We start from the raw sequence: 9,204 nt of genomic DNA on the forward strand, positions 1-9,204 counted from the left end.
TGTTTATTTTTATATGAACATTTTCTCCATCAGATTAGATCAGTCGCTCAGTCGTGTCCGACTCTCTGCGACCCCATGAATCGCAGCATGCCAGGCCTCCCTGTCCATCACCAACTCCCAGAGTTCACTCAGACTCACGTCCATCGAGTGAGTGATGCCATCCAGCCATCTCATCCTCTGTCATCCCCTTCTCCTCCTGCCCCCAATCCCTCTCAGCATCAGAGTCTTTTCCAATGTGTCAACTCTTCTCATGAGGTGGCAAAGTACTGGAGTTTCAGCTTTAGCATCATTCCATCCAAAGAAATCCCAGAGCTGATCTCCTTCAGAATGGACTGGTTGGATCTCCTTGCAGTCCAAGGGACTCTCAAGAGTCTTCTCCAACACCACAGTTCAAAAGCATCAATTCTTCGGCACTCAGCCTTCTTCACAGTCCAACTCTCACATCCATACATGACCACAGGAAAAACCATAGCCTTGACTAGATGAACCTTTGTTGGCAAAGTAATGTCTCTGTTTTTGAACATGCTATCTAGGTTGGTCATAACTTTCCTTCCAAGGAGTAAGCGTCTTTTAACTTCATGGCTACAGTCACCATCTATAGTGATTTTGGAGCCCAGAAAAATAAAGTCTGACACTGTTTCCACTGTTTCCCCATCTATTTCCCATGAAGTGGTGGGACCGGATGCCATGATCTTCATTTTCTGAATGTTGACCTTTAAGCCCACTTTTTCACTCTCCTCTTTCACCTTCATCAAGAGGCTCTTTAGTTCTTCTTCACTTTCTGCCATAAGGGTGGTGTCATCTGCTTTCAATCTTTCCCAGCATCAGAGTCTTTTCTAATGAGTCAGTTCTTCATATCAGGTGGCTAAAGTATTGGACTCTTGAGAGTCCCTTGGACTGCAAGGAGATCCAACCAGTCCATTCTGAAGGAGATCAGCCCTGGGATTTCTTTGGATGGAATGACGCTAAAGCTGAAACTCCAGTACTTTGGCCACCTCATGCAAAGAGTTGACACATTGGAAAAGACTCTGATGCTGGGAGGGATTGGGGGCAGGAGCAGAAGGGGATGACAGAGGATAAGATAGCTGGATGGCATCACTGACTCGATGGACCTGAGTCTCAGTGAACTCCAGGAGTTGGTGATGGACAGGGAGGCCTGGCGTGCTGCGATTCATGGGGTCACAGAGAGTCGGACATGACTGAGCGACTGATCTGATCTCTAATCTCTGAAAGTATTGGAGCTTCAGCATCTGTCCTTCCAATGAATATTCAGAGTTGGTTTCCTTTAGGATGGACTAGTTTGATCTCCTTGCAGTCCAAGGGACTCTCAAGAGTCTTCTCCAACACCACAGTTCAAAAGCATCAATACTTCTGTGCTCTGCCTTCTTTATGGTCTAACTCTCACATCCATACATGACTACTGGAAAAACCACAGCTTTGACTATATGGACCTTTGTTGACAAAGTAATGTCTCTGCTTTTCAATATGCTGTCAGGTTTGTCATAGTTTTTCTTGGAAGGAGCAAGCATATTTTCATTTCATAGCTGCAGTCATCATTTGCAGTGATTTTGGAGCCCAGGAAAATAAAGACTCTCACTGTTTCCATTGTTTCCCCATCTATTTGCCATGAAGTGATGGCATCAGGTTCCATGATCTTTGTTTTCTGAATATTGAGCATTAAGCCAACTTTTTCACTCTCTCTCACTTTTCATCAGGAGACTTTTTAGTTCCTCTTAGCTTTCTGCCATAAAGGTGGTGTCATCTTCCATAGCTGAGGTTATTGATATTTCTCTGTGCAATCTTGATTCTAGCTTGTGCTTCATCCAGCCTGCATTCTTCATGAAGTGCTCTGCCTAGAAGCTAAGTAAGCAGAGTGACAATATGACAATATACAGCCTAGAAATACTCCTTTCCCAATTTTGAACCAGTCCATTGTTCCATGTACAGTTCTGTTTCTTCTTGTCCTAAATACAGGTTTCTCAGGAGGCAGGTGAAGTGGTCTGGCATTCCCATCTTTTTGAGCATTTTCCACATTTTGTTGTTATCCCCAATGTCAAAGGCTTTAGCATAGCCAATAAAGCAGAAGTAGGTATTTTTCTTGAATTCTCTTGCTTTTTCTCTAATCCAGTAGATGTCGACAATTTGATCTCTGATTCCTCTGCCTTTTCTAAATCCATCTTGAACATCTGGAAATTCTTTGTTCATGTCCTCTTGAAGCCTAGTGAGGAGTATTTTGAGCATTACTTTGCAAGCATGTGAAATAAGTGCAATTGTAGTTTGGACATTATTTGGCATTGCCTTTCTTTGAGATTGCAATAAAAACTGACTTTTTCCACTCTTGTGTCTACTGCTGAGTTTTCCAAATTTGCAGGCATATCAAGTGCAGCACTTGCACAGCATCATCTTTTAGGATTTGAAATAACTCAACTGGATTTCTGTCACCTCCACTAGCTTTGTTCATAGTGATGTTTCCTAAAGCCCACTTGACTTCATATTACAGGATGTCTAGTTCTAAGTGAGTGATCACACCATCGTGGTTATCTGGGTTATTAAGAGGTTTCTTGCATAGTTCTTGTGTATTTTTGCCACCTCTTCTTAATATCTTCTGCTTCTTTTATTTCCATATCATATCTGTCCTTTATTGTGCCCATGAAATATTCCCTTGGTATCTCTAATTTTCTTTAAGAGATCTCTAGTCTTACTCATTCTATCCTTTGTTTCTTTGCATTGATCACATAGGAAGTATTTCTTATCTCTCCTTGCTATTCTTTGGAATTCTGCATTCAGATGGACATATCTTTCCTTTTCTTCTTTGCCTTTTGGTTCTCTTCTTTTCTCAGCTATTTGTAAGGCCTCCTTGGACAACCATTTTGGCTTTTTGTATTTTTTTTTCTTAAGGATGGTTTTGATCACTGCATCTTGAACCTCTGTCCTTAGTGCTTCAAACACGCTGTCTATCAGATCTAATCCCTTGAATCTATTTGTTACTTCCACTGTATAATCAGAAGGGGTTTGATTTAGCTCATATCTGAAAGGCCTAGCAGATTCCCCTACTTTCTTCAACTTAATTTTGTCTGAATTTTACAATAAGGAGTTCGTGATCTGAGCCACAGTCTGCTTCCAGTCTTGTTTTTGATGACTGTATAGAGCTTTTCCATCTTCAGCTGCAAAGAATACAATCAGTCTGTTTTTGGTATTGGCCATCTGGTGATGTCCATGTGTAGAGTTGTCTCTCATGTTGTTGGAAGAGATTGTTTGCTATGAGCAGTGCATTCTCTTGTCAAAACTCTGTTAGCCTTTGCCCTACTTTATTTTGTAATCCAAGGCCAGACTTGCCTGTTACTCCAGATATCTCTTGACTTCCTACTTTTGCATTCCAGTTCCCTATGATGAAAGGGAGACTACTTTTTTTTTTTTTTTTTGGTATTGGTTCTAAAACTTCTTGTAGGTCTTCATGGAAGACTTATTTATTCCGCTGCAGCTTCTTCATCATTAGTGGTTGGGCAGAGACTTGGATTAGTGTGATATTGAATGGTTTGCCTTGGACATGAACAGAGATCATTCTGTTGTTTTTGAGATTGTACCCAAGTACTGCATTTCAGACTCTTCTGTTGACTATGAGGGCTACTTTATTTCTCCTAAGGGATTCTTGTCCACAGTAGTAGCTATAATGGTCATCTAATTTAAATTCACCCATTCTGGCCCACTTTAGTTCACTGATGTCTTTGTTCACTCTTGAATCTCCTGTTTTATCACTTCCAATTTACCTTGAGTCATGGACCTAACATTGCAGGGTCCTATGCGATATTATTCTTTACAACATCAGACTTTACTTCCACCACCAGATATATGCACAACTGGGAGTTGTTTTCGCTTTGACTTGGCCTCTTCTTTCCTCCTGGAGCTATTTCTCCACTCTTCTCCAGTAGTATATTGGGGACCTACCTACCTGGTGAGTTCATCTTTCTGTGCCAATAGGACAGTTTTAGTTTAAAAATGATAATGATAATCTTGAAAATAGTTAAGAATGCCTAAATGAGTTGATTTGATGTTCGACTATAGAGCAAGATATAAGCGTATGTTTTAGGTATGGTTTAATGACACAAACTACATATACACATGCAATGATTTTACTGCTGTACTAACACTAACTTATTTATTTCTTATACTAGCAATATGAGTAAGATACTATTTTTTATCTATATTCACTTGAAGAAATTGAGGCACAGAGCAGAAAGAGAAATTTTTTTTTTCTTGATAAAATTTTTTTTTCATTTTGTCTTTATTATGTTATATATTCCCAAATTATTTTTGAGTGTGGCATAACTTTATAACTAAAGAAATTTTCCAAAAATGATGGTCATTGATGCTCTGTGCAATTTTGAACAAACTTTAGTGTAAATACAAATACTGAATAGGTTTGTATATATAGTAAAATGTAAGAATTAAGCTAAAATAAATACTTTAAATTACTAAACTATGTAATCAGACATTGAAACACTTACTGGAAAACACTGAAAATTCTTGACATCACTTTTAATAAAAGAAATGAAAATGAAAATAGCAATTAAATTCTTTTACCAAAATTATTATGATTTTCTTTGCATGGAAATTCCAGAAAGGTAAGGATAAGGTGATACAAGTAATGACATGTACCTCTCAGTAATTTGAGTTAAGGTTAAAGTCTTATGTCTTATGGGGGAAAAAAATGCTTAAAGTACTATATTTTGATTCAGTTGCCCTATTTCTGTGAATCTGCATTAAAGAATTTACTCTTAACAATGAAAACATTTGCACACAAGAATGGTGGTTATTGATATTAGGACTCATCTTTAAGTAGTTTCTACATTTTGATCTGTATATAAATTGATAAATTGCATGAAGACAAACCAATTCAGCTAAAATAATATTAAATATTTTTCAAAATTCATGTTGACCACCTGGACTTCATAAAAGTAAACCTTTCAAAAAACCGTATGGGCTTTTTTTTTCTTTTTTACTATTAACATCATCAGATACTATACTATTAACTTGTTTATATTGTTCTATTAAGATGTTTATACTATTAACATCATCACCTGGGATAAAAAAAGGAACTACCTGCTCCACTATCAGGTGATGATATTGTGATGACAATAAAACATTTAACTCTTTCACTCAGAAAAAAAAAAAAAAAAATGAATTTTGCCTTTAGCCAGCTCCTAATTGACTTACAGCCATTAGTAGCAGGAAGCAAATTTCTCTACCCACACAACTTGCCTGTGTATGCTGAGTCACTTCAGTCGTGTCCAACTCTGTGACTCCATGGATTGTAGCCTTCTATGCTCCTCTGTCCATGGAATTTTCCAGGCCAGAATACTGGGATGGGTTGCCATTTCCTACTCTAGGGGATCTTCCCAACACAGGGATCAAACCCATATCTCTTATGTCTCCTTTATTGGCAGGTGGGTTCTTTACCACTAACGGACCAGGGAATCCTTACATAACTTAATTCAGTCACAGGTAGTTGATTCTTTATTATAGTGTGAGTATCTCCCCAAAATCCATATACTGAAACATTAACTCTCAAAGGTGATGGTATTAGCAAATGGGGCCTTTGGGAAGTGTTTATGTCATAAGGGTAGAGCTACATGCGGGGCATTAGGGCTCATAAGATACATTCCACAGAGCTCTTTATCACTTTCCTCTATGTGAGGATGAAATAAAATGTCTGCAGCCCAGAAGAGGGCCTTCACTTGACCATTCTGGCACCCTACCTAGGACTTCTAGCTCCAGAACTGTGAGCAATAAATTTTTGCTCTTTATAAGCCACCTGTCTCTGGTACTTGGTTATAGAGCTTCAAACAAATTAAATAAATGCCCCCGCCCCCCATTTTCTTAAACACATAAATCACATGTAACTGGTAGATGCATAATTGTACTATATGTACAACTTTTATAATAATCAAGAAAAATGCAAAGTAAAATTTTTCATTGAAAAAACTGAATAACCTATGAAAATATTACTCTGAGACATTCAGATTTTTTTTCTCTGAATCACACTGGTAGAGGACAATAATTACTCTATGTCCTATTGCACAAAATCCTATAAAGATCTTCTGTATTTCCAAAAATAAGACTTCATAAGTATATTAATATTCGAATGACTAATTTAATATATTATCCTTCGGAGTAGTTCTGAAGCCAGAAATTGAAAAAAGAAAGACTGTTTCTTTTGTGTGTGTGTGTGATTTGGAACTCAAGGTACTTAGTAGTGAAAATTATAAAGATCACATTTCTGAGACTACCTACATCCTTATGAAAGAAAAATTTCCCCCAGATCAAGCCAGCCTGAGTATATACTAGCAATTTTTACCTGGTGGGCTACAGTGTAGCTTCCTGTTGGGTTTCCCTGGTGGCTCAGAGGTTAAAGTGTCTGCCTCCAATGCAGGAGACCCAGGTTCAATTCCTGGGTTGGGAAGATCCCCTGGAGAAGGAAATGGTAACCCATTCCAGTATTCTTGCCTGGAGAATCCCCTGGACGGAGAAGCCTGGTAGGCTACAGTCCCCGGGATCTCAAAGAGTTGGACACAACTGAGCGACTTCACTCACTCACTCACAGTGTAGCTTGCCAGGCTCCTCTGTCCATGGAGTTTTTCAGGCAGGAACACTGGAGTGGGTAGTCATTCCCTTCTCCAGGGGATCTGCCCAATGTAGATAGAATCAGGTCTCCTGTATCTCCTGCATTGGCAGGTGGATTCGTCACCACTGTACCACCCACAGGTGGTAAAAGGAAAATCAGATTGCATAATGTGTCAGACTATCAGGCTAGGATAGAGATACCAAGGGAACATTTTATGCAAAGATAGGCATAATAAAGGACAGTAACCACAGGACTGGAAAAGGTCAGTTTTCAATCCAGTCCCAAAGAAAGGAAATGCTAAAGAATGCTCAAACTACTGCACTCATTTCACATGCTAGCAAAGTAATGCTCAAAATTCTTCAAACTAGGCTTCAACAATATGTGAATGAAGAACTTCCAGATGTAAAAGCTGGATTTAGAAAAAGCAGAGGAATCAGAGATCAAATTGTCTACATTGGTTGCATCATAAGAAAATGCTAGAGAATTCTAGAAAAATATCTACTTCTGCTTCATCGACTACACTAAAGCCTTTAACTATGTCAGTCAGTTCAGTCGCTCAGTCATGTCTGACTCTTTGTGTCCCTATGCACTGCGGCACACCAGGTCACGCTGTCCATCACCAACTCCCAGAGCTTACTCAAATTTCTGTCCCATTGAGTCCATGATTCTATCCAACTATCTCATCCTCTGTCATCCACTTCTCTTCCTGCCTTCAGTCTTTCCCAGCATCAGGGTCTTTTCCAATAAGTCAGTTCTTCACATCAGGTGGCCAAAGTATTGGAGCTTCAGCATCAGTCCTTCCAATGAATATGCAGGACTGATCTCCTTTAGGATGGACTTGTTGGATCTCCTTGCAGTCCAAGGGATTCTCAAGAGTCTTCTCTAGCACCACAGTTCAAAGGCCTCAATTCTATGGTACTCAACCTTTTTTTATTGTGAGCTCTCACATCCATACATGGCTACTGGAAAAAACATAGCTTTGACAATATGGACTTTTGTAGGCAAAGTAATGTCTCTGCTTTTTACTATGCTGTCTAGGTTGGCCATAGCTTTTCTTCAAAAGAGCAAGCATGTTTTAATTTCATGGCTGCAGTCACTATCTGCAGTGATTTGGGAGCCCAAGAAAATAAAATCTGTCACTGTTTCCAAAATGTTTCCCCATCTATTTGTCATGAAGAGATGGGACCAGAGGCCATGATCTTAGTTTTTTGAATGTTGAGTTTTAAGTTGGCTTTTTCATCACCTCTTTCACTTTCATCAAACTGTGGGAAATTCTTCAAGAGATGGGAATACCAGACCACCTTACCCACCTCCTGTGAAACTTGTATGCAGGTCAAGAAGCGACAGTTAGAACCAGACATGGAACAATTGACTGGTTCCAAATTGGGAAAGGAGTATGTGAAAGCTGTATATTGTCACTGTATATTTAAGCTTAACTTAAATAAGTTAAGCTTATTTAACTTATATGCAGAGTACATCATGTGAAATGCTGGGCTGGATGAAGCACAACCTGGAATCAAGTTTGCTTGGAGAAAAATCAACTACCTCAGATATCCAGATGATGCCACTCATGGCAGAAAGCCAGGAGGAGTTAAAGAACCTCTTCATGAAGGTGATGCTTGCTTCTTGGGAGAAAAGCTATGACCAACCTAGACAGAATTTTATAAAGCAGAGGCATTACTTTGTCTATAAAATTCCATATTATCAAAGCTATGGGTTTTCCAGTAGTGGTGTATGGATATGACAGCTCACAATAAAAAATATCTGAGTGCCATAGAATGGATGCCTTCAAACCATGGTGCTGGAGAAGACTCTTGAGAATCCCTTGGACTGAAAAGAGATCAAATCAGTCAGCCCTAAAGGAAATCAATCCTAAATTTTCATTAGAAAGACTGATGCTGAAGCTCTAATACTTTGGCCACCTGATGGGAAGTGCCAACTCATTGGAAAGACCCTGATGCTGGGAAAGATTGAAGGCAGGAGGAGAAGGGGAGAACAGAAGATGAGATGGTTGGATGGCATAACCACCTCAATGTACATAAGTTTGACCAAACTCTGGGAGATGGTGAAGGACAGGAAAAGCTTGGAGTACTGCAGTCCATGGGGTTGCAAAGAGTCGGGCATGATGAGTGACTGAACATGAGTAAATTAGGCTAGGAGGTGTTAACTGTCCATTCTCTGTGTCTATCCCCCACTACTACCCTGCCAATCAATACTAGTAATACTCTTAAGAAATAATAGTAAATACTCTTCAGAAACACTATTGCTTATCATTCTCTTGTCAACTCAATAAAACAAAAAGGTAAATTAAAATTTAATTAAGCACTCTGGGTGAAAGGAGAAAGTATACTAAGTCACTTCAGTCGTTTCCGACTCTGTGCGACCCCATAGACGGCAGCCCACCAGGCTCCCCCGTCCCTGGGATTCTCCAGGCAAGAACACTGGAGTGGGCTGTCATTTCCTTCTCCAATGCATGAAAGTGAAAAGTGAAAGTGAAGTTGCTCAGTCGTGTCCGACTCTTAGCGACCCCATGGATTGCAGCCTAACAGGCTCCTCCGTCCATGGGATTTTCCAAGCAAGAG

The 9,204-nt window shown here is 39.5% G+C and overlaps 1 non-coding gene across 1 annotated transcript; it reads left to right on the forward strand.

Annotated features, from left to right (window-relative positions):
* Positions 1-6,388: 6,388 nt before the first annotated feature.
* On the forward strand, positions 6,389-6,460 carry TRNAW-CCA (transfer RNA tryptophan (anticodon CCA)). The gene has a single exon. It is a non-coding gene; the product is annotated as a tRNA-Trp (tRNA).
* The last annotated feature ends 2,744 nt before the right edge of the window (positions 6,461-9,204 follow it).

The sequence above is a fragment of the Bos grunniens genome, chromosome 15, assembly GCF_055505025.1.
Source record: "Bos grunniens cultivar Pamir isolate PY7600 chromosome 15, Bosgru_T2T1.0, whole genome shotgun sequence".
Lineage (NCBI taxonomy): Eukaryota > Metazoa > Chordata > Mammalia > Artiodactyla > Bovidae > Bos > Bos grunniens.